The following is a 26,309-nucleotide window of genomic DNA, read 5'->3' on the forward strand; positions in this document are numbered from 1 at the left end:
TCTATCCTATATAAACAATACCCTAGCCCTAAGTGTGGGCTTTAATTGGCTGCCCAAATGGCTTTCCATACTGACCACACCAATTTACATTCTCACCAATAGTGTACAAAGGTCTCTTTTCTTCATATCCTTGACAAAATTTGTTATCATTTTAATATAAGAGTCATCTTAGCAGCTGTGAGATGATACAAAATTGTGGTTTTGATTTGCATTTCCCTGATGATTATGCATGTTGGGCATCTTTTTATCTGTCTGTTGACTATTTCTATATATTCAGAGAAACGTCCAGATTTTTTGCTCATTTTCAGTAAAGTACTTTTGTATGTGTAGTTGAGTCATAAGAGTTTCTTACATATTTTTGTACTAACCTTTTATGAGATGTATGGTTTACAAATGATTTCTTTCACTCCACAGGTTTCCTTCTCATTTTATTGGTTGTTTGTTTGTAAAAGCTTTTTTTTTAATTTGGATATAATCTCACTTGCTTACTTTTTGCATTTCTTGTGTTTTTGGTGTGATATCAAAGAAACCATTGCTAAATCCAATATCCAGAAGCCTTTCCCCTATATTTCTTTAGGTTTAAGGTTTCAGGTCTCACCTTAACCTTTAATCCATTTTGAGTTTTTATAGTGTGCGATAATGGTTGAATTTTACTATTTTACATGCAGAAACTCAGTATTCCCAACATGACTTATTGAACAGACTATCCTTTCTCTAGTGTATATTCTTGGCACCTGTGTCAAAGATCACTTCATTGCATATGCATATGTTTATTTCTGGATTCTTCTTTTAGCCAGTACCATCGTGTTTTAAATACTGCAATTTTGGAAGGAAGCAATCAGTAATGCTATATCCACATATGAAAGTATCACTACCAGTTGCCGATACAGGTACAGAGAGGGAAGAGGAGGGACTGGATGAAATGCAGACAAAAATATACTAAGTAATGTGTGCATGTATATTTGTGCCACTTTGAGCCTCATTATGATGTGTAATTGCAATGCATCAATAAAAGTATCTTAAGAAGAAAAGTGGACTTCCGGGAAGATGGCAACCGAGAAAAGCGGGGCTTAAGAGCCCCACTAACAACCAATCTCCATTACCACAAAATCAGCGCCTTTCAAAGCCAGAAAACATCATCACCAGAGAAACAAAAAAATCACCAGGCTCCAGAAAGAAAGCGGTCGGAGAACAGAGCTCAGAGCCACAGAGGAGATACACCAGCCTCACGCCCGAGGCCTCGGCAGCAGCGACTTCACAGGACGGCTACAGCAAGCCGATGTGAGCCGCAGAGGAACAGCCAGGCGGAATTTCTTGCCGCAGGTAAAATCTAAAGCTCCCAGTGGCTGAGCTCAGCACACGCTGCAGGGATTCAGAGTGGAAATCAAAACCAAAAAGAAATACGCCAGCCTCACGGCCGAGGGCGTAGCAGCGGCGCCATATTGTCACTGGCGGCAGCAGCAGAGAATTCACCGAATCCAGTAAAGCTACATCTGTGAACTCAAGAACAGTGAGTCAAATTGCGGGCGACAGAGGAGAAATCCCAGTACTGTACTCCCTGGGACTTGACCCAGTGGGGGAGGGGCGGTGGCAGAGATATCACACCATAGGAGAACGTGCAACCTGGCACCCCCCAGAGTCTAAAGCAGCCTCTATCGACTCTCTGGGTTGGAGACTCTGTGATACAACCCAGTAAAGGAGTAGTGGGGTCTGAGATACCACAGACTCGAGATCCAGAGCACCTTAAGTGAAGTCATAGTGACCCAAGGGAAGAACCCAGAGAAGGCACAAACATCCGAAATCATGGGAAAGAGGAATAATACTGGAGCAATGAATGCCCACAACCCCACAACATCAGAACCCGATAAAACAGAAATGCAGAGATTTCTAGAAGATCAAATCAGGAAAATAACTGTAGAAATAATAGAGGTGCTTCAAAAAGAACTCAGAGAGAGTCAAAAAGAGATAAAAGATGCAATTAATGAAGTAAAGGCCTCAATTCAAAGCACGAACAACCGATTAGACCACATGGAGAACAGAATCTTGCTCTTAGAAGATGATCATTCCAAAAATGAACGCATAGGTTCTAATCTAGAAAAAAATATCCGACAGCAGGAATCTGATATTGAAGAAATATGGGCTCATTTTAAGAAAGCTAGCCTAAGAATAATTGGAATAGAGGAGGGAAAAGAAAGTGAAACCAAAGGGATCAACAATCTCTTCAAGGAAGTAATAGCAGAAAATTTTCCAAACATAGAGCAAGAGGTTGATACACAGGTCCAGGAAATGTATAGAACTCCCTTTAGACAGGATCAGAGAAGAGGATCCCCACGCCACATAATTGTCAAAATGACCAATGTGGAAGCCAAGCAGAGAATCTTAAAGGCAACAAAAGCAAAGGGCCAAGTGACATTCAGAGGCAAACCAATTAGAATTACTCCAGACTTCCCAAACCAAGTCATGAGAGCCAGAAGGGCTTGGAGTAACATATTCCAAACTCTGAAAGAAAACAACTTCCAGCCAAAAATTTCCTACCCAGCAAAATTTTCTATCAAATTAGATGGAGAAATAAGAAGCTTCCATGACAAACAGAAACTGAAGGAATTTATGCCTTCAAAACCAGCACTAGAGAAAATACTCAAAGAGATTAACTACAAAGAAGAAATAGGTAATACACACCAGAACCAGAGAAACAAGATTTTCCATCCAACAGACAACTAAGATTGATTATCTGTGGAGATTCATTACTTATGTTAGTCTTTTACTTATCTCTAAATGGTATTGTTTGCCTTTATTGTTGTTAATTTTTAGGATTTCTAGTTGGAATATTAATATACCTTCAGATATAGCATTTGGAAATATTTTATCCAATTCTATTAGTAACTGTTAACTCTGTTTACATTGTCTTTGAATATACAATATCCTTTTTATTTTTTAGGGAGTTTGTATACTCTTATGTTGCCTGTGCCATTGAAATCATATCCAAGAAATCACTGCCAATTTCAGTGTTGTGAGGTTTTATGACCCAGATTTTCTTCTAAAAGTTTATAGTCTTAAGATTTATATTTAGGTCTTTTATCTATTTTGAGTTAATATTTGTATATGGGATTAGGTAAGGGTCCAACTTTATTCTTTTCCATGTAATTATTATTTGTCAACAATATTTAGTTAAAAGATTATTATTTTCACCACCAAATGTTCGTGGAAACCTTGTCAAAAATAACTTGACAATATAGGGAAGAATTTAGCTCTAGGCTTTTATTTAACTCCAATGGTTTATATATCTGCCTTTAGAATAGTACTACACTGTTTCAATTATTGTAGCTTTATATGGTTTGAAATCAGAAAATATATATCTTCTAGCTTTGTACTTTTTCAAGATCGTTTTGGGTGTCTAGAGTCCATATTCCATATTAGGATAGATTTTTTTTCTGAAAAATAAATATATAAATATATGATAGTTTCACCTAAAAAAATAGAAAAAAAATATTCTCTGGTAAGAAAGAAAGCAAAAAGAAATATTGAAATGTTATCTTTAAGTCATCAAAAGTTTGGTATCAGACAAATAAAACTATTATGTGAGATTATCATTTTTAATTTTGGATAAATTGCCATAATACTAGATGTCAACCACTAAGCCAAGCATGGGAGGGAGGGATGGGGAGAGAATGGGGTGTGGATCGGGTGGGAGCTGACTGGGCGATGTGTGCATGTATGTCTACAAAAGTTTGTATCCCACTATGATGTATGAATATAGTGCACCAATAAAAAATAAAATTAAATTTAAAAAAGAAGAAGAAAATTAATAAAAAAAACACTGAAATAAAAAGATGGGTGATGACTCCAGCTTGGTTCTTGCTCCAGATTGTTTTGGCTATTCAAGCTCTCTGGTGGTTTCATATGAATTTTAGAATATTTTTATTTACACAAAATCATCATTGGAATTTTCATATATTTTAATGCATTGACATTGTACATCATAGTGAGGTTCAAAGTCATACAAACGTACAGGCATACATTACTTGATGTATTTCCTTTCGCATCCACCCTGCTCCTCCTTCTCACTCAGCATACATATTAGCAAGTGTGGTAATGATACCTTAAAATATGGATATAACATTATTTGAATTTTCCCTTCCTCAATTCTCATTTTTCCCTCCCAACTTCACTCCCCCAACCCCTCCCACTTAATCTACTGTTCTCTCTTCTTTTCTTTCTTATTTTCTCTCTGGCTTTTACATATGAGAAGAAATATACAACCCTTAAATTTCTGAGACTAGCTGATCTCATTTACCATAATATTTTCTAGTTTCATTTTTTATATCTATTGTATTTTTTCTTTTTAAAAAATTTTTATTGGTGTATTATTTTAATTCTTAACATGTTAAGATCTTATTTCTGTTTGAGATACTGTTTATTCTTCTTTGCTTAGTTGTCTGCTGGATGGGAATTCTCATTTCTTTGGTTCTGGAGTGAATTACCTATTTCTTCTTTGCAGTTAATCTCCTTGAGTATTTTCTTTAACACTGGTTTTGAAGACATAAATTCCTTCAGTTTCTATTTGTCATGGAAGCTTCTTATTTGCCCATCTAATTTGATAGATAGTTTTGCTGGGTAGGACATTTTTGGCTGGAAGTTGTTTTCTTTCAGAGTTTGGAATATGTTACTGCATGCCCTTCTGTCTTTCATGACTTGGTTTGGGAAGTCTGGAGTGATTCTAATTGGTTTGCCTCTGAATGTCACTTGGACTTTAGTTTTTGTTGATTTAAGATTCTCTCCTTGACTTTTTTTTTGAGGCTATTAAGAATTAAATTGGGGCTTCTGGGAAGATGGAGACTGAGGGAAGCAGCACATACCAGTCCTGTTGACACCTGATCTCCACTGCCTCAAAAACAGCATTCTACAAAACCAGAAATATACTATCAGTAGAGAAATAAAAATGATAAATACAAGGGACAGAGAAAAAGAAGATTAGAATACTGATCAGAAAACAGAAAATAAGGACTTATGGGAAGATGGCGACAGAGAAAAGCGGGGCTTAAGAGCCCTGCTAACAACCAATCTCCATTACCACAAAATCAGCGCCTTTCATAGCCAGAAAACACCATCACCAGAGAAACAAAAAATCACCAGGCTCCAGAGAGAAAGCGGACTGAGAACAGAGCTCAGAGCCACAGAGGAGATACACTGGCCTCACGCCCGAGGATGCAGCAGCAGTGCCATACTGCCGGCGGCAGCGGCGAATTTACCAGACTGCTACAGCAAGCCAAGGTGATCCGCTGCGGAACAGCCAGGTGGGATCTTTCAGCGCAGGGAGCATCTAAAGCTCCCAGTGGCTGAGCTCAGCACACGCTGCAGGGACTCAGAGTGGAAATCAAAACCAGAGAAGAAAAAATACGCCAGCCTCATGGCCGAGGGCGTGGCAGCGGCACCATATTGCCACCGGCGGCATCAGCAGTGAATTCACCAAGTCCAGTACAGCTACATCTGCGTACTCAAGAACAGTGAGCCAAATTGCGAGCCACAGAGGAGAAATTCCAGTACTGTACTCCCTGGGACTTGACCCAGTGGGGGAGTGGCAGTGGCAGAGATATCACACCGTAGGAGAACGTGCAACCTGGCACCCCCCATAGTCTAAAGCAGCCTCTATTGACTCCCTGGGTCGGAGACTCTGTGATACAACCCAGTAAAGAAGTAGTGGGGTGAGAGATACTACAGACTCGAGATCCAGAGCACCTTAAGCGAAGTCATAGTAACCCAAGGGAAAGAACCCAGAGAAGGCACAAACTTCCGAAATCATGGGAAAGAGGAATAACACTGGAGCAATGAATGCCCACAACCCCACAACATCAGAACCCAATAAAACAGAAAATCAGAGATTTCTAGAAGATCAAATCAGGAAAATAACTGTAGAAATAATAGAGGTGCTTCAAAAGGAATTCAGAGAGAGCCAAAAAGAGATAAAGGATGCAATTAATGAAGTAAAGGCCTCAATTCAAAGCACGAGCAACCGATTAGACCACATGGAGAACAGAATCTCGCTCTTAGAAGATGATCATTCCAAAAATGAACGCATAGGTTCTAATCTAGAAAAAAATATCCGACAGCAGGAATCTGATATTGAAGAAATATGGGCCCATTTTGAGAGAGCTAACCTAAGAATAATTGGAATAGAGGAGGGAAAAGAAAGTGAAACCAAAGGGATCAACAATCTCTTCAAGGAAGTAATAGCAGAAAATTTTCCAAACATAGACCAAGAGGTTGATACACAGGTCCAGGAAATGTATAGAACTCCCTTTAGACAGGATCAGAGAAGAGGATCCCCACGCCACATAATTGTCAAAATGACCAATGTGGAAGCCAAGCAGAGAATCTTAAAGGCAACAAAAGCAAAGGGACAAGTGACATTCAGAGGCAAACCAATTAGAATTACTCCAGACTTCCGAAACCAAGTCATGAGAGCCAGAAGGGCTTGGAGTAACATATTCCAAACTCTGAAAGAAAACAACTTCCAGCCAAACATTTCCTACCCAGCAAATCTTTCTATCAAATTAGATGGAGAAATAAGAAGCTTCCATGACAAACAGAAACTGAAGGAATTTATGCCTTCAAAACCAGCACTAGAGAAAATACTCAAAGAGATTAAGTACAAAGAAGAAATAGGTAACACACACCAGAACCAGAGAAACAAGATTTTCCATCCAACAGACAACTAAGATTGGTTATCTGTGGAGATTCATTATTTATGTCAGTCTTTTACCTATCTCTAAATGGTATTGTTTGCTTTTATTGATGTTAATTTTTAGGATTTCTAGTTGGAATATTAATATACCTTCAGATATAGCATTTGGAAATATTTTATCCCATTCTATTAGTAACTTTTAACTCTGTTTACATTGTCTTTGGATATACAATTTTTTTTTTATTTTTAGGGAGTTTGTATACTCTTCTGTTGCCTGTGCCATTGAAATCATATCCAAGAAATCACTGCCAATTTCAATGTTGTGAGGTTTTATGACCCAGATTTTCTTCTAAAAGTTTATAGTCTTAAGATTTATATTTAGGTCTTTTATCTATTTTGAGTTAAAATTTGTATATGGGATTAGGTAAGGGTCCAATTTTATTCTTTTCCATGTAAGTATTTTTCAACAATATTTAGTTAAAAGATTATTATTTCCACCACCAAATGTTTGTGGAAACCTTGTCAAAAATAACTTGACAATGTAGGGAAGAATTTAGCTCTAGGCTTTTGTTTAACTCCAATGGTTTATATATCTGCCTTTAGAACAAACAGTACTACACTGTTTCAATTATTGTAGCTTTATATGGTTTGAAATCAGAAAATATATATCTTCTAGCTTTTTCAAGATCGTTTTGGGTGTCTAGAGTCCATATTCCATATTAGGATAGATTTTTTTCTGAAAAATAAATATATAAATATATGATAGTGTCACCTAAAAAAAATAGAAAAAAAAATATTCTCTGGTAAGAAAGAAAGCAAAAAGAAATATTGAAATGTTATCTTTAAGTCATCAAAAGCTTGGTATCAGGCAAATGAAACTGTTATGTGAAATTATCATTTTTAATTTTGGATAAATTGCTATAATACTAGATGTCAACCACTAAGCCAAGCATGGGAAGGAGGGATGGGGAGAGAATGGGGTGGGGATCGGGTGGGGGCTGACTGGGCGATGTGTGCATGTATGGCTACAAAAGATTGTATCCCACTATGATGTATGAATACAGTGCACCAATAAACATTAAAAAAAAGAAAACAGAAAATAAACCTGCCGCATTGCGGCAGTGGGTACCACAACAACACCATGCTGCCTCACAGCATTGGACTCCAGAGATGAAAAGGAAAACAACCAAGGACCTGAAGTAATCAGCTGTATACCATCAGGGTTGTAAGCCATCATTTCTTTCTTTTTTTAATATTTAATTTTTTTCTTTATTTAACATAAGTGGTATAATTTTAATTATACTTGGTGCCCTCTCCCCACCCGCCCCTGTTTCCCTCCCACCAATGATTGTCTTGGGTAACCATGCAATATTCATAATTTTACACATATTCGGATGTAGACCCTCATTAATTAAGTTCAGTCTTCCTCCTCCCCTATCTTTTCATTCAAGCTTTGCTGGTATTTCCCCTCCACTACCTGGAGTCCCACCGGTATCCTCTACGTTCCCTAGTTTGGGCATATTAGAGGGAACATATGTACCTTTTCCTTCTGTGTTTGGCTGATCTCACTTAACATAATGCTCTCCAGAACTTTCCATCTTCTTGCAAATGATATGATTTTGTTCTTTTTATGGCTGAGTAGAATCCCATTGTGTGTATTTCCCAGAGTTTTGCAATCCATTCATCTGTTGATGGAGACCTGGGTTTGTTCCATATTTTGGCTATTATGAATTGTGCTGCTGTGAACATAGGTATGCATATGTTGCTGTAGTTCTCTGAATTCAAGTCCTTTGGAAAGATACCCAGGAGTTGTAGGGCTGGATCGTATGGTGGATCTTATTCCTAGCTTTCTTAGGAATCTCCACACAGATCTCCTTAGTAGCTGAACTAGGTTGCATTCCCATCAACAGTGTAAAAGAGTTCAGCTTTCCCCACATCCTCGCCAGCATTTGTTGTTGTTTGATTTCTTTATGCTTGCCACTCTGACTGGGGTTAGATGGAATCTCAGGGTAGTTTTTATTTGCATCTCCCTGATGGCCAGTGATGAAGAACATCTTTTCATGTATCTATTGGCCCTTTGTATCTCTTCTTTTGTGAAGTGTCTATTTAGTTCATTTGCCCATTTCTTGATTGAGTGTTTTGCTAGTATAGAGTCTTTTGAGTCTTTCTATATTCTGGATATTAGCCCCCTATCAGAGTGGTGGCTGGTAAAGATCTTTTCCCATTCTGTAGGCTTCCTCTTTAGGTTATTGATAGTTTCCTTTGATGAGAAGAAACTTTTTAGTGTGATGCTATCCCACTTGTTAATTCTTGCTTTAATTTCCTGAGCTTTGGAGGTTTTGTTGAGAAAGTTACTGCCTGTGCCAATATGTTGTAGTGTTGAACCTATGCTCTCCTTTACTAACTTCAGAGTCTCAGGTCTAATTTATAAGTCTTTGATCCATCTTGAGTTAATTCCTGTGCATGGTGAGATATAGGGGTTTAGATTCATCTTTTTACAAATGGTTAGCCAGTTCTCCAAGCACCATTATTTGAAAAAGCTATCTTTTCTCCAGCGTATGAGTTTGGCCCCTTTGTCAAAGATTAATTGACAAAATATGTGTGGGTTTGTTTCTGTATCTTCTATTCTAATCCACTGGTCAGTATATCTGTTATTGTGCCAGTACCATGCTGTTTTTACTACTATTGCTCTATAGTATAATTTGAAGTCTGGGATTGTGATGCCTCCTGCATATTTCTTATTGCTGAGAATTGCTTTGGCTATTCTGGGTTTCTTCTTTCTCCATATAAAGTTCATGATTGATTTTCCTAGGTCTCTGAATAATGTCGCCGGTATTTTAATGGGAATTGCATTGAATCTATAGATCAGTTTTGACAGAATGCCCATTTTGATATTTATTCTGCCTATCCATGAGCATGGAAGATCTTTCCATCTTCTAAGGTCTTCTTCAGTTTCTTTCTGTAATGTTTTATAGTTTTTGTTGTAGAGATCTTTTACATCTTGGGTTAGGTTAATTCCTAGGTATTTTGTTGGTTTTGAGGTTATAGTGAATGGAATTGTTTTTGTTTGTTTGTTTGTTTCATTGTGGATTCATTGTTTGCGTAAAGAAAAGCTACTGATTTCTTTAGGTTGATTTTGTATCCTGCAACTTTGCTGAATTTGTCAATCAGCTCCAGAAGTCTTTTGGTTGAATTCTTTGGGTCTTCCAGATAGAGGATTATGTCATCTGCAAATAAGGATAATTTTAATTCCTCTCTTCCTATGTTAATTCCTTTGATTTCCTTCTCTTGTCTTACTGCTGTGGCAAGAGTTTCAAGGACTATGTTGAAAAGGAGTGATGATAGTGGGCATCCTTGTCTTGTTCCTGACTTTAGAGGAAATTCTTGTAGTTTTTCCCCATTCAATATAATGTTGGCTTTGGGTTTACAGTATATCGCCTTAATGATGTTGAAGTATGTTCCTTCTATCCCAATTTTATGCAATGTTTTTAACATAAATGGGTGTTGGATTTTGTCAAATGCTTTTTCAGCATCTATCGCTATGATGATGTGGTTTTTGATCTTGGTTCTATTTATGTGGTGAATAACATGTATTGATTTGCATATGTTGAACCAGCCTTTTTTTTTCTGGGATGAAACCAACTTGGTCATGATGTATTATTCTCTTGATATAGTTTTGAATGTGTATAGCTAGTATTTTGTTTAGAATTTTTGCATCTATGTTCATTAAGGATATTGGTCTATAGTTTTCCTTTCTTGAGGTATCTTTATTTGGTTTGGGGATTAATGTGATACTGGCCTCATAGAAGGAATTTGGGAGAGTTCCATCTCTTTCAATTTCCTGGAACAAGTTATGAAGTATTGGTATTAGTTGTTCACTGAAGGTTTTGTAGAATTCAGCTATAAACCCATCTGGGCCTGGGCTTTTTTTTTTTGGTGGAAGAATTTTTATTGCCATTTCTATTTCTTTGGTTGCTATTGGTTGGTTTAGGCTTGCTATATCCTCTTGGCTGAGTGTAGGTAGGTTAACTGTGCTTAGAAATCTATCAATTTCTTCTATGTTTTCAAGTCTATTGGAGTATAAATTTTTAAAGTAGTTTCTGATAATCTGTTGAATTTCTTCACTATCTGTGGTGATATCTCCTTTTTCATTTCTATTTTTGATAATTTGAGTTGATTCTATTTTTCTTTTGGTTAGGTTGGCCAGGGGTTTACCAGTTCTATTAATCTTTTCAAAGAACCAACTTTTTGTTTTATTGATTCTTTGAATTGTTTTTTCGTTCTCTATTTCATTTATTTATGCTCTAATTTTAATGATTTCTTGCCTTCTGCTAGCTTTGGGAATAGACTGTTGCAGACTTTCTAGGTCCTTGAGTTGTGTCATTAGGTTCTTTACTTGGTGATTCTCTGTCCTTCTTAGGTGGGCACTCAATGCAATAAATTTTCCTCTTAATACTGCCTTCATAGTGTCCCATAGATTTTGGTAGGTTGTGTCTCTGTTTTCATTCATTTACATAATTTTCTTTATTTCTTCCCTAATTTCTGCTCTTACCCATTCATCATTCAGTAGTGTATCATTCAATCTCCATGAATTTGAATACTTTCTTTAGAGTTTCCTGTTGTTGATTTCTACTTTTATTCCATTGTGGTCTGAAAAGATGCAAGGAATTATATTACATTTTTTGAATTTGCTGGTATTTTCTTTGTGTCCCAGGATGTGGTCTATTTTGGAGAAGGTTCCATGGGCTGCTGAGAAGAATGTGTAGTCTGTAGTTCTTGGTTGAAATATTCTGAAAATGTCTGTTAGGTCCATTTGGTTTATGGTTTCCTTTAGTTCTAAAGAGTCTTTACTCATCTTTTGCCTTGAAGATCGATTCAGTGGTGTGAGAGGCATATTAAAGTCTCCCAGAATTATTGTATTTGGGTCTACTTGGGATCTTATGTCCAGAAGGGTTTGTTTTACAAATGTGGTTGAACCCACGTTTGGGGCATAAATATTTACTATCATTATGTCTTCTTGGTGTATTATTCCTTTCAATAAAAGGAAGTGCCCTGTTTTGTCTCTTTTGAGTGTTTTAGTTTAAAGTCTGTTTTGTTGGATATCAGGATTGCTACCTCTGCTCTTTTTTGGTCACCAGTAGCATGGTATATCTTTTTCCATCCTTTTGCTTTCAGTCTGTGAATGTCTTTGGCTGTAAGATGAGTTTCTTGCAGACAGCATATATTTGGATTATGTTTCCTAATCCACATTGCCAGTCTATGTCTTTTGATTGGTGAGTTATGTCCTTTGACGTTAAGAGATATTATTGAAATATGATTTTTGTTTTCTGCCATTTTGTGTTCTGTCTACTCTTGGGTGGTGTGATCTTTCTTCTTTAATTAAATGGCCCACTTATTAACTTCCTCTCTTCTCTGGTTCTGAAGTCTGCTTCTTTTTCTTCCTTATGGTTTATTTCTTTAAGAATTTTCTCTAGTGTTGGCTTTGAATTCATGAATTTTTTAAAATTCTGATTATCCTGAAACACGTTTGTTTCCCCATTGATTTTGAATAGTAATTTTGGTGGATAAATTAATTTTGGTTGGAAGTTATTTTCTTCCAGGGTCTGAGTCACATTGTACCAGTCTCTCCTAAGCATTCATGAGCTGGGTTGTATAGTCTGGGGTGATTCTTATTGTTTTGCCTCTATATGTCACTCATCCTTTTTTTTTTCTCACTGCTTTTAAGATTCCTTCCTTGGCCTCTATGTTGGTCATGTTGGTTATTATGTGGTGTGGGGTGGTCCTTCTTTGGTCCTGTCTGAATGAAAATCTGTATGCCTCCTGGACATGAAGATTGAAGTGTATTTCCATGTTTGGAAAATTCTCTGAGATTATTTCTTTGAAGAGATTACGGATGCCCTTGGTCTGTACCTCTATCCCTTCTTCAATACCTATAATTCGTAAGTTAGGATGCTTCATATTATCCCATATTTGCTGGATGTTTAGGTTTTGTTGCTGTAAAGATTTCTGTATATCACTGACTGTGTTTTCAGTTTTGGATGTACTGTCTTCTAACAGTGATATTCTGTTTTCCATTTAATCTAATCTTCCAGAATTTCTTTCTATTGCTGTCTTTATTTCACTTATTGACTCATTTCATTCCAGGCCTCTTTCTGATTTTTTCTTAGCGTTTCTATCTCATCTTTCATCTCCTCTATACTTGTTTTAAATCCTTTCATCATATTGTAAATCAAGATTCTGAACTCCCCTTCTTGCATTTCTTGTAGGTCAGTGTTCGTGATTTCTGTTGTCTCTTCATTATTCCTGGTTCTCATATTTATAGTGTTCTCTGTCCTGTTTTTCTGATTTTTACCCATCGCTTGTGAGTATTATGTTTAGACCAATCTTAGTATTAGGAGTTTAGAGGTCTCAGCCAGTCAGTAGAGCTTTTCCAATGTTGAGGGTGGGTGATGGGGGAGGAGCTGGGGTGATGGGTAAAGGCATTGGATTAGGTAGAGGATATGTTTAGGTTGAGAAAGACTTTAAGTATGATAAGGTAATATCTTGCTGAGAATGAGAGAGAGTTAATTAGTAGGGCTCTTGTAGTTAGTACAGTAAGTATGGAGATATGAAATACTTTGAGTATTAAACACGGAGGTATATTATGGGGAAAAGTTTTGGGGGAAAAAAGTAGATAGGTTGGTGTGGGGAAGTTTGTAAGAGGGGTGAGAGAAGGAGCAAACAAACATAAAAAAAATCAACACAAAATACCAAGACTAACTATTATGTAATCAAAGAAAATAAAAAGAAAAAACAAACCAAAAGAGGAAAAAGAAAAAAGAAAAGAAAGAGGAAGAAACAGGAAAAAAGGACAAGAATAAAATAAAAAGAACTAGTGGCTGTGTGAAACTAGAAAACAAAGCAAACTATCAAATATATATATATATATATATATATATATATATATATATATATATAAACAACAAGTAGAATTAACAGAAGGATGGGGGAAAATAAAACAGCAACAACCATAACAAAACAAAAGAAATATAAAAACAAAACATCAGCAGTAAAAGAAAAAAAACAGTCTTACTTATTTACGAATATGGGGTCAGGTCCATATAATATTTGAGTGTTTGATTGCTTTGGTAGCTTTCAGAATATAATCCAATGTCTCTTAATTTTTTTTGTACTCTATTTTCATCTTCTTAAGTCACACTCTCTGGGTTGGACACCTTTCTTTCCTTTAACTGCTTTAGGTTTAGGTGTCAGGATGTCTGGTGTCACTGTTAATAGATTCTGTACAATCCCCAGGTTCTGTGTAATTCCAACCTGTAGTCAGCACCTCTGCACTCATTACCCTAGACTCAGTCCTTTGCTTCCCTACAGCAGGAGTGGAGGGTGTCCAAAGTAGATTTGGGACCTCCCCCTGAGGTCCTGTGCAGATATTGCATCATGATGAATTTTCCTGTGTCTCTAGAAATTCTAACTGGGCTAGTCAGTGTGGTCCCAAGATGTACCCTGGGCAAAGGGTTGCTGGTCCCTGGACACACACACTTACTGCCAGAGCACTGCCAGTTCCCAGAGTGCAGGCTGGGTGCACTGCTATTACTTGGTCCCAGTATGAGTGGGTGCAGATGCCTAGTGCCTGCTGCTAGGCTCCATCAGGGTGCACTGGGCTGTGCTCTAGACTAGAGCTGAGTCTCAGGCTTCTGGGCAGGCAGAAACTCCTGGCGGTGGGCCAGGGATGCGGCATAGGTACACACAGGTCTGGGGGCACAGGAGCTGTGCAGTGTCCAGCAATGGTCTCTGCCTCCAGTGGGGCGTACAAGCTGAGGGCCCGAGGAGATCACACGGGTGCACAGAACTTTCACCACCTGGGAAGCAGGCCACCGGCAAGGTAAATGCCCAGGCTCCAGCCGCCGGGCTCCAGCAGGGTGCGGGGACTAGGTGCACAAGGTGAACGCTGCCGAGTTTAGGGGTGGGGGTGGTGCAAGCGCAGGCAACTAGCGGGGGTCCTGGGGCACAGACAGGGTGCACGAGGACAGTGCTGGGTTCTGTGGCATGGAACAGAAGCCTAGGGCCAGTGCTGGACCTGGGGTGCACGCTAGAACCCGTAGCTTCCCTGGATGCACTCAGGTACCTGGCTTCCTTGGTCCTGGCATCTGTGGGAGTCCCTGTGTCGCTGTGGTCCAGACTTTATTGGGCACACAGGATTCTGTCGTGGGCACCGCTCGCTGCTTAAGATGAAGCTCTATGACCGTTTTCAGTCTCTGGCTATTTCTCCGGGTTGGTATTTTCTCCAGTTTGGGCGAGTTTGGTATTTTCTCCAGTTTGGGCGAGTTTTCTCCAGTTTGGTATTTTCTCCAGTTTGGGTTCTATTTCTCCAGTTTGGGTGAGCAGCCCATGCACTCCGCGCTGACACCGGCAGGCTGCCTGGTTGTATCTGCAGCAGGTCTGATGCCCGATCTTTGTTCTTCTTCTTAGAGTTCAGGGTTTCCACTGAGGTACTTGGATCTGTTTTGGTTCCTGGGATGTATTTATTTTGTTGATTAAGACGCTGCCTTCTAAGTAGTTGAACTTTATTTGTTTCAGCTACTGAGAAGTGCTGTGTCCCTCAGTCGCCATTTTGAATCTCTCGCCATCATTTCTTTCTATGTAAACACCATCTACAACTTCCAGCAGCAGTGGCCGAGTTCACCACGCCCTCCAGGGATCTAGAGCAGAGCTCAACACCAGAAAAAAACCTGTCCACCTCACAGCTGAGGGTGCTGTAGCGGCTCTATTTTGCATCACTGCACCTGACTCCAAGGACAATTAGTAAAACATCCAAGGACCTGAAGTAAGCAGTTGCAGATTATCAGAATTTTAAGTAATCAGTTCCTCCTGTGCAAACACTGGCTACAAATTGCCACAGTAGCAGCCAAACCCACCATGCCCTCCAGAGATCCAGACCTGCATGCACCAAAACAGTAAGTGAAGTTGTGGTCTCTGCAGAAGAATGCCCAGCATGGCTCCCCCAGGGAATTGCACAGCTATGATAAACTCCTTGGGTCTGAGACTTTGCAGTTCAACCCAGCAAATGAGGAGGTGGAGTCTATAACTTGCAGCAGTGGAAGATGAGCTTACCACACCCTTCAGAGATCCAGAGAGGTACTCAATAACACCATAAGTGAAGTTGTGATTCCTGTGGGAGAACGCCCAGCGCAGCACCCCCAGGGACTCATGCAGCTGCGATAAATTCCCTGGGTCTGAGGCTTTGCAGTTCAACCCGGAGAAGTTGTGGATGGAGTTAGCTGTTGGACATAGCAGAGGCTCAGACAGACTCAGGCTCTGATCAGTGAAAAGTGTCAGGGGAGACCTACGCTTAACACTTCACCTAACTAGTAGAATCTCCAGGATCACCACAGACCTCCCAATCCTGTTGAATGGAGAGAAGTCAGACCAGACCAGCCCCAGCTCTGGAGAACGGAGACTCTTGCATTGAGTTTTGTCTCAGCGGCATACGCCACCTACTGAGACAGGGAAAGACTGAGACTCCAAATCTGTGGAAAGCTTGGAGAGTGACCTGTGCTTAATACTAGATCCAGCCCCATTGATACCAACCATCTGCATAGACTGAGAAAAACTTAGAGTACCAGGCTACAGCAAGAAAGGTGCCAGTGGCACTTGGTATCTTCACACAGAGAAACTGCAGAGGCCCTATCTGCTAAATCGTTATTTATATGTAGAGTTGCATTAATTTGTTGTTGGGGTTGTTTTGGTTTTTTGTTCTTTTTGTGTGTGTGAGTGTGTATGTCTATTTTTTTATCCTCTTCCCAAACCCTCTCCCAAGCTTCTTCCCTTGTACATACCTACTGTCTTCCCTCTATAACTTTTCTATCTTTTTCTTCTTTTTCTTTCTTTTTCTCTCTTCCTTGTGTTGTATTAAATGCACTTCATATACCGTTCCAGAGTTTCATACCAGAAACTCTAAATTGGTTACTAGAATACTACTACATTTTCACTATCTCTAATATCTAGTATATATTACCTTATCAAACCCATACTCTCATTCTATTCAATTCTATCCTTGGCTTCACTCTATTCTTCCATTTATGACTTCACTTTCCTCCTCACTCAGCCTTCACTATTGAATGCAATACAGCGTGCCCTTGGATATACCAGAAGACACCTAGAGACTGAGAGAAATCTATCAAAAGCAACAGGTAAATACTTCTGAAATCATGAGAAGGAGAAATAACAAGGAAGCAATGAACTCCCACAACAACACAGTAAAAGAACCTGACAACACAGAATTGCAGTGATATCCAAAAGGTCAAATCAGGAATGTAACTATAAAAATTCCAAAAATAATTTAGAGGGCATTTGAAAGAAAAATCATTACAGAAAAATCATTAAAGAAAAATCATTAAAGAAAAAATCATTAAAGTGAAGGCATCAATTCAAGCTATAAACAATCAATTAGACCACGTGGAGAATATAATCTTGCTCCTAGAAGATAATCCTCCAAAAACAAAAACATAGTATATAACTTAGAAAAAACAATGTGACAGCATGAATTGGACATTGAAGAAATATGGGCCCATTTTAAAAGAGCTAACCTAAGAATAATTGGAATAGAGGAGGGAAAAGAAAATGAAACCAAAGGGATCAACAATTTTTTTCAAAGGAGTAATATCAGAAAATTTTCCAAACATAGAGCAAGATATTGATACACAGAAATAGGAAACTTATAGAACCCCCTTTAAACAAGATCAGAGAAAAGGTTTCTCATGCCACATAGCAGTCAAACTGATCAATGTAGAAGCCAAGGAGAGAATCTTAAAGGCAACATAAAAACAAAAGACCAAGTGGCATTCAGAGGCAAACCAATTAGAATAACTCCAGAATTCCCAAAGTCATGAAAGACAGAAGGGTGTGGAGTAGCATATTTCAGACTGTGAAAGAAAACAACTTGCAGCCAAAATATCCTACCCATCAAAATTATCTCTTTAATTAGATGGAGAAATAAAAATCTTCCATGACAAGCAGAAGCTGAAGGAATTTATGTCTTCAAACCAGCACTAGAGAAAATACTCAAAGAGATTAACTGTAAAGAAAAAATAAGTAATACATGCCATAACCAGAGAAACGAGAATTTTCACCCAGCAGACAGCTAAGCAAAAAAGAACAGTATTTCAAACAGAAGTTAAATCTCAACATGTTAGGAATTAAAAATCATCTCTCAATAATCACACTGAACATAAATGGTCTCAACTCCTCAGTAAAAGACATAAAGCGGCAAAATGGATTAAAAAACAAAATTCATCTATCTGTTGCTTGCAAGAAACACACCTTATAAGTAAAGATAGTAACAAACTTTAGGTAATGGGCTAGAGCAAGGTTATCCATACCAACAGAGCTCAAAGACAAGCAGGCATATGATATCAGACAAGTTAGACTTCAAGCCTAAGCTTATTAGAAGAGACAAAGCAGCTTACCTTTTACTGGTAAAATGAACAATCCAGCAAGAGGAAATAATGATAGTCAACATTTATGCCCCAAACATAGGTACAACTACTTTCATAAAACAAACTCTTCATGACAGTAAGTCACACATAAATTCCAATACAATAATACTGGGAGATTTCAACACCCCTATCACACCATTAAATCAATCTTCTAGACAAAAGGTCAGTAAGATCCCTCAGACCTAAAGAATACCATTAATCAAATGGACCTTTTAGACACATACAGAATATTCCAACCAACTACAAAAGGGCTCACATTTTTCTCATCTGCTCATGGAACCTTCTCCAAAATAAATCACATCCTGGGCCACAAGTGAGCACTAGCAAATTCAAACAATGTGACTTACTTCCCAGTGTTATTTCAGACCATAATGGAATGAAACTAGAAATCAACTATAAGAAAACCCAGAAAGCAGGGTGTGGTGACGTACACTTGTAATCCCCATGCTTGGAAGGTGGAGACAGGAGGATTATGCAGGTTTGAAGCCAGCTTTTCTAGCTTAAGAGACCTGTTTCCAAATTTAAAAAATACAAAAAATAGGTCTGAGAGTGTAGCCTGGAGTTAGAAGGGTTCCATCCCCATTGAAAAATGAAATCTAAGAACACCTTAGAAAATTGACAGATATTCCATGTTCATGGATAAGCAGAATAAATATCATTGAAATGGCCAAAAGTGATCACTTCACAGACATTCCTCATAGACATAGAAAAATCAGTCCATAAGTTCATTTGGAACAGCAAAAAACAAGAATAGCCAAAGTAGTTCTCAGCAACAAAAACATGCAGGAGGAATCACAATATCTGACTTTAAACTATATTAAAAAGCCATTGTAATAGAAAGAGCATGTCACTGTCACAAAAACAGATACATAGACCAATGGAGAAAAATAGAAGACTGAGAAACAAATCCACACACTTACAGCCAATTGATTTTTGACAAAAGGGCCAAAAACATACACTGGAAAAAAGATAGCCTCTTCAATAAATGGTGTTGGCAAAACTGACTAATCATATGAAGAAAAATTGAAATAAATCCCACTTTCTTACCCTGTACAAGTGTCAATTCAAAATGGATCAAAGACTTGGGAATTAGACCAGAGACCTTGAGGCTCCTTGAAGAGGACATAGGTTGAACACTACTACACATGGGCACAGATAGACTTTCTCAACAATACCCCAAAAGCACAAGAAACTAAAAAGCAAATCAATATGTGGGATTGCATGAAACTGAAAAGCTTATGTACAGCAAAGGAAACTATCAAGAACCTCAAGCAAGCCGGGCGTGGTGGTGCACGCTTGTAATCCCTGTGCTTGGGAGGCAGAGACAGGAGGATCACACAGGTTTGAAGCCAGCCACGCGCGCTGGCTTAGGAGATCCTGTTTCCAAATAAAAATGTAAAAATAGGTCTGGGAGTGTAGCCCGGAGGTAGAAGGGCTTCCAAGAACCCCAGTACCACCAAAAAAAAAAAGAACCTCAAGCAAGAGCCAACAGAATGGGAGAAGATTTTTGCCACCTAATATTCCAATAGAGGACTAATATCTAGAATATACAGAGAACTCAAGAAACTCACAGCTAAGAAAACAAATAACCCAATCAAAAACGGGCAAATGAATTAAGTAGACACTTCACAAAAAAAAGAAATTCAAATGGTCAATAAATACATAAAAAAATGCTCAACATCATTAGCAATCAGAGAGGTGCAAATCAAAACTACCCTGAGATTTCACCTAACTCCAACTAGAATGGCAATCATTCAAAACACAAACAAATGCTGGCAAGGATGTGGAGAAGTGGGAACTCTAAAACATTGTTGGTGGGATTGCAAATTAGTGCAACCACTTTGCAAAACAATATGGAGGATCCTCAGAAGAAGGGGAACAAACTTACCATTTGATAGAGCAATATTATTTCTGGATATCTACCAAAAAGAAAGGAAACCAAATTACCAAACAAATGCATGTGTATCTTTATTCATAGCTACACAATTTACAATTGCTAAACTATGGAACCAGCTAAGATGTCCATCAACAGATGAAAATGTGGGATATGTGCACAATGGAATTTTACTCAGCCATCGAAAAAACACAATTACATCATTTACAGGGAAATGGATGGAACTGGAGGACATTATGCTAAATGAGATTAGTCAGTCACAAAAAAATAAGCAATCAGATTCTCTCCCTAATATGTGAAAGCTAGGGAGAAATAGGTCATAGGAGGAACTCTAGATAAAGAAGGAGATTCTAGAGATGAGAAAATAAGTCAACCTGAGGGGATGGGAGAGGGGAAGAGGGAAATTCTCTAATGCACATGATGTACTTCAACAAACATATCAAAGTCAATCACTAAACGAAGCATGAGAAGAAGGTAGGGGGAGGGAATAGGGTGGGAATTGGGTAAGGCTATGTGGATGATGTGTGCATGTATGTCTCCACCATCTTGTACTCCATTAAGATGTATGACTACAATGCACCAATTAAAATTTTTTAAAAAGAAATTGTTTTTCGGATTTCTTTTTCAGTGAATGTGTGATTGGTGTACTGATCTTTATAAGTTGATTTTTGTATATTATCTCTAGATGTCAGGATTTTTAATATTCTAAGTATAGGATCATGTCATTTGCAAACAGATAATTTTACTTCTTTTTTTTACCATTTGTATCCCTTTAACTTCCTTCTCTTTTCTATTGCTTTGGCTAAGGTTTCAAGTATTGTATTAAATAGGTGATAGTGGGAATTCTATTTCTGTTTATGATTTTAGAGGAAATACTTTTTCTCCTTTCAGTATGATGTTAGATTTGGGTTTAAATGTTGAGGTAAATGCCTTCTACCCTTAATTTTGTCAGTGGTTTTAAAAGAGTGTGTGTGTGTGTGTGTGTGTGTGTTTCTGAGGATTGAACTCAGGGGCATTCTACCTCTGAGCTACACCCCAGTCCTATTTTATTTTTTATTTTGAAACAGGGTCTCACCAAGTTGCTGAGGGCACTAAGTTGCTGAAGCTAGCCTTGAACCTGCAATCCTCCTACTTTAGCCTTTCTCATAGAGGGTTTACAGGTGTGTACCACCACTGTATTTTTCATTATTTTAACGTGAATGTGTGTTGGGTTTTGTCAGATGCTTTTATGCATATTTGACATGATTATGCAATTTTTTCTTTGTTATATTTATGTGATGAGTTACATTTATTGACTTTCATGTGCTGAACAAACTTTGCATCTCTGGAATGAGACAAACTTGGTCATGGTGCCCAACCTTTTTAATGTAGTTTAGAATATCCATTGCTACTATTTTATTAAGAATCTTTGTATCTTGAAGTATCCATTCAGTTTGGATATCAAGGTAATACTGGCTCATAAAATGAGTCAGGAGTGTTCCATCTTTATTTCATTGAATAATTTGAGAAGCATTGCCTTAGTTCTTCTTTAAATGTCTTGTAGAATACAACTGGGAATCCATCTGGTGGCCCTGGGCTTTGCAGTAGAAGGTATTTTACTATTGTTTCATGCTCTTTGCTTGTTATTGGTCTGTTTAGATTTCTATATACACTTGGTTTGATTTGTGTAGGTTGTATATGTATAAAATTTTCTTTCACGTCACATTTTTGGGATTTTTCTTCATAATTCAGCAGTTCCTTTAAAAACTAAACTTATGTATGACACTATCACTATGAACTAGATTACAATGTGAAACTACAATACACCAAAATGTATAAAAATTAAATAGAGGCTGGTACAACACCGTGCAGTGCAGGGCACACCTCCGCTGGACCTGTGTGCCCACAAACCCAGAGCCACCATCCACTCTGCAAAACTTACCTGAAATACAAACGAATATGAAGTTCTAAAAATTGTGTTTCATTGAATTCCCTGGCAACAGTGACTTTCAAAATCCAAAATGCCCCTGAAAAACGAGAGTCTTATTTTTTTCACAATCTGTTATGTCAAGATGTGGTGCAGCCTAATCCAATAGTATAGTTTAAGAAATTTCTAGACTTCCAGGAAGATGGTGATCGAGAAAAGCAGCGTTTACAAGTCCTGCTAACACTCGATCTCTATTGCCACAAAATCAGCACTTTTCATAGCCATACAACACTATCAGCAGAGTAAACCTGTAAATACAAGTGAAGGAGAAAAAGAAGACTAGAACAACAACCAGAGAACAGAAAATAAACCAGCCTACACAGCAGCAGCGGACACCATGCTGGAGCCATCTTTCCTCACAGCACCAGGCTCCAGAGAAGAAAGGTAAACAAAGAGCTGAAGTGAGCAGCTGCAGATCATTTGGGTGTAATTTAGCAATTCATTCAGCATAAAGAACGTCTAAAACTCCCAGTGGTCAAGCTCATCACACCCTCCAGGGACTCAAAACGAAGATCAAAACCAGAAAAGAAATATGCCAGCCTCACGGCTGAGGGCGTGGCAGCAGCACCATATTGCCAGTGGCAGCAGTGAGTTCACCACGCCTGGGACAGCTCCAGATCAGCGCGCACAACAACCATAAGCAAAATTGTGGCCCCTAAAGGTGAAATCCTAGCACTGCATCCCCAGGGACTTGCACAGCTTTGATAATCTCCCTGGGTCTGAGATTTTGCAGACCAACCCAGTGAAGGAGTAGTGGTGGCAGAGATGCCACATCCTACTCGCAGCTCCCCATTGGAAACGCCCAGCCTGGCACCCCCACGGTATCAAGCACTCTCGATTAACTCCCTGGGTCTGAGGCTTTGTGATACAACCGAATAAAAGAGTAGCGGGGACTGAGATTTCCACAGACTTGAGATCCATAGCACCCTAAGTGACCCAGGGAAGAACCCAGAGAAGGCACAAACTTCTGAAATCATGGAAAAGAGGAATAACAATGAAGCAATGAATGCCCACAACCCCACAATATCAGGACCTGATAACACAGAAATTCAGAGATCTCCAGAAGATCAAATCAGGAATATAACTGTAGAAATAATACAGGACTTTCGAAAAGAATTGAGACTCGAAAAAAAATAAAGGAAGCAATCATTGAGGTAAAGGCCTTAATTCAAAGTATAAACAACAGATTAGACCACATGGAGAATAGAATCTCGCTCCTAGAAGATGATCGCTCCAAAAACGAACACATAACTGATAATTTTTAAAAAATCAAACAGCAGGAATCTGACATTGAAGAAATATGGGCCCATTTTAAGAGAGCTAACGTAAGAATAATTGGAATAGAGCTGGGGAAAAAAGGTGAAACCAAAGGGATCAATAATCTCTTCAAAGAAATAATAGCAGAAAATTTTCCAAACATAGAGCAAGAGGTCGATACACAGGTCCAGGAAATGTACAGAACTCCCTTTAGACAGGTTCAGAGAAGAGAATCCCCACACCATATAACTGTCAAAATGTCTAATGTGGAAGCCAAGGAGAGAATCTTAAAGGCAACAAAAACAAAAGGCCAAGTGACATTCAGAGGCAAACCAATTAGAATCACTCCAGACTTCCCAAACCAAGTCATGAAAGACAGAAGGGCATGGAGTAACATATTCCAAACTCTGAAAGAAAACAACTTCCAGCCAAAAATTTCCTACCCAGCAAAACTATCTATCACATTAGATGGGGAAATAATAAGCTTCCATGAAAAACAGAAACTGAAGGAATTTATGTCTTCAAAACAAGCGGCAGAGAAAATACTCAGAGATTAACTATAAAGAAGAAATAGGTAATGCACACCAGAACCAGAGAAACAAGATTTCCCATCCAGCAGAAAACTAAGCAAAGAAGAATAAACAGTATTTCAAACAGAAATAAAATCTTAACTTGTTAGGAATTAAAATTTATCTCTCAATAATCACACTGAATCAGAGAGATGCAAATCAAAACTACCCTGAGATTTCACCTTACCCCAACTAGAATGGCAATCATCCAAAACACAAACAACAACAAATGCTGGCGAGGATGTGGAGAAGTCAGAACTCTAAAACATTGTTGGTGGGATTGAATATTAGTGCAACCACTTTGGAAAACAGTATGGAGAATCCTCAGAAGAATGGGAACAAATCTACCATTTGATCCAGCAATACCACTTCTGGGTATCTACCCAAAAGATAGGAAACCAAACTACCAAACTAATGCATGTGTATCTATGTTTGTAGCTGCAAAATTCACCATAGCCAAACTATGGAACCAGCCAAGATGTCCATCAACAGATGAATGGATTACAAAACTGTGGGATATGTACACAATGGAATTTTACTCAGCCATCGAAAAAACTCAGTTACATCATTTTCAAGGAAATGGATGGAACTTGAGGCCATTATGCTAAGCGAGATTAGTCAGTCACCAAAAATAAGATATCAGATGCTTTCCCTAATATGTGAAAGCTAAGGAGAAATGGGTCATAGGAGGAACTCTAGATGAAAAAGGAAATCCTTTAGAGGAGCAAACAAGACTACCTAAATGAAGGGATGGGAAGGGGGTAGAAGGAAATTCTCTAAAACACACAATGTACTTAAACATATCGAAGTCAACCACTAAGCCAAGCATGGGAAGGAGGAATGGGGATAAAATGGTGTGGGAACTGGGTAGGGTCTAAATGGGTGATGTTTCCATGTATGTTCACACAAGTTTTTTACCCCAATATGATATATGAATATAATGCACCAATAAAAAATTTTTAATTAAATACAAATAAAAGAATTAAGAACAACTAAACTTATAATTACTACACTTTTAGACATTTTTCCTAGAAAAGTGAATACTTACATTTACACAAAACCCTGTTGGTGAATTTTTAGCAGGTTTACATATATAGATAAAAAAAACGGACTTCCGGGAAGATGGCGACCGAGAAAAGCGGGGCTTAAGAGTCCCGCTAACAACCAATCTCCATTACCACAAAAAGAGCGCCTTTCATAGCCAGAAAACACCATCACCAGAAAAACAAAAAAACCACCAGGCTCCAGAGAGAAAGCGGACTGAGAACAGAGCTCAGGGCCACAGAGGAAACACACGCGCCCGAGGACGCGGCAGCAGCGCCATACTGCCGGCGGCAGCGGCGAACTCAGCGGACGGCTACAGCAAGCCGAGGTGAGCCGATGCGGAACAGCCAGGCGGGATCTTTCGGCGCAGACAGCATTTAAAGCTCCCAGTGGCTGAGCACAGCACACGCTGCAGGGATTCAGAGTGGAAATCAAAACCAGAGAAGAAAAAATACGCCAGCCTCATGGCCGAGGGCGTAGCAGAGGCGCCATATTGCCACCGGCGGCGGCAGCAGCAGTGAATTCACCGAGTCCAGTACAGCTACATCTACGTACTCAAGAACAGTGAGTCAAATTGCGGGCCACAGAGGAGAAATCCCAGTATTGTGCCTCCTGGGACTTGACCCAGTGAGGGAGTGGTGGTGGCAGAGATATCACACCATAGGAGAGCGTGCAACCTGGCACCCCCTATAGTTTAAAGCAGCCTCTATCGATTCCCTGGGTCGGAGACTCTGTGATACAACCCAGTAAAGGAGTAGTAGGGTCTGAGATAATACAGACTCGAGATCCAGAGCACCTTAAGTGAAGCCATAGTGACCCAAGGGAAGAACCCAGAGAAGGCACAAACCTCCGAAATCATGGGAAAGAGGAATAACACTGAAGTAATGAATGTGCACAACCCCACAACATCAGAACCTGATAAAACAGAAAATCAGAGATTTCTAGAAGATCAAATCAGGAAAATAACTGTAGAAATAATAGAGGTGCTTCGAAAAGAACTCAGAGAGAGCCAAAAAGAGATAAAGGATGCAATTAATGAAGTAAAGGCCTCAATTCAAAGCACAAACAACCGATTAGACCACATGGAGAACAGAATCTCGCTCTTAGAAGATGAGCAATCCAAAAATGAATGCATAGTTTCTAATCTAGAAAAAGATATCCAACAGCAGGAATCTGACATTGAAGAAATATGGGCCCATCTTAAGAGAGCTAACCTAAGAATAATTGGAATAGAGGAGGGAAAAGAAAGTGATACCAAAGGGATCAACAATCTCTTCAAGGAAGTAATAGCAGAAAATTTTCCAAATATAGAGCAAGAGGTTGATACACAGATCCAGGAAACTTATAGAACTCCCTTTAGACAGGATCCGAGAAGAGGATCCCCACGCCATATAATTGTCAAAAT

The sequence above is a fragment of the Muscardinus avellanarius genome (genome assembly GCF_963383645.1).
Source record: "Muscardinus avellanarius genome assembly, chromosome: X".
NCBI classification, from domain to species: domain Eukaryota; kingdom Metazoa; phylum Chordata; class Mammalia; order Rodentia; family Gliridae; genus Muscardinus; species Muscardinus avellanarius.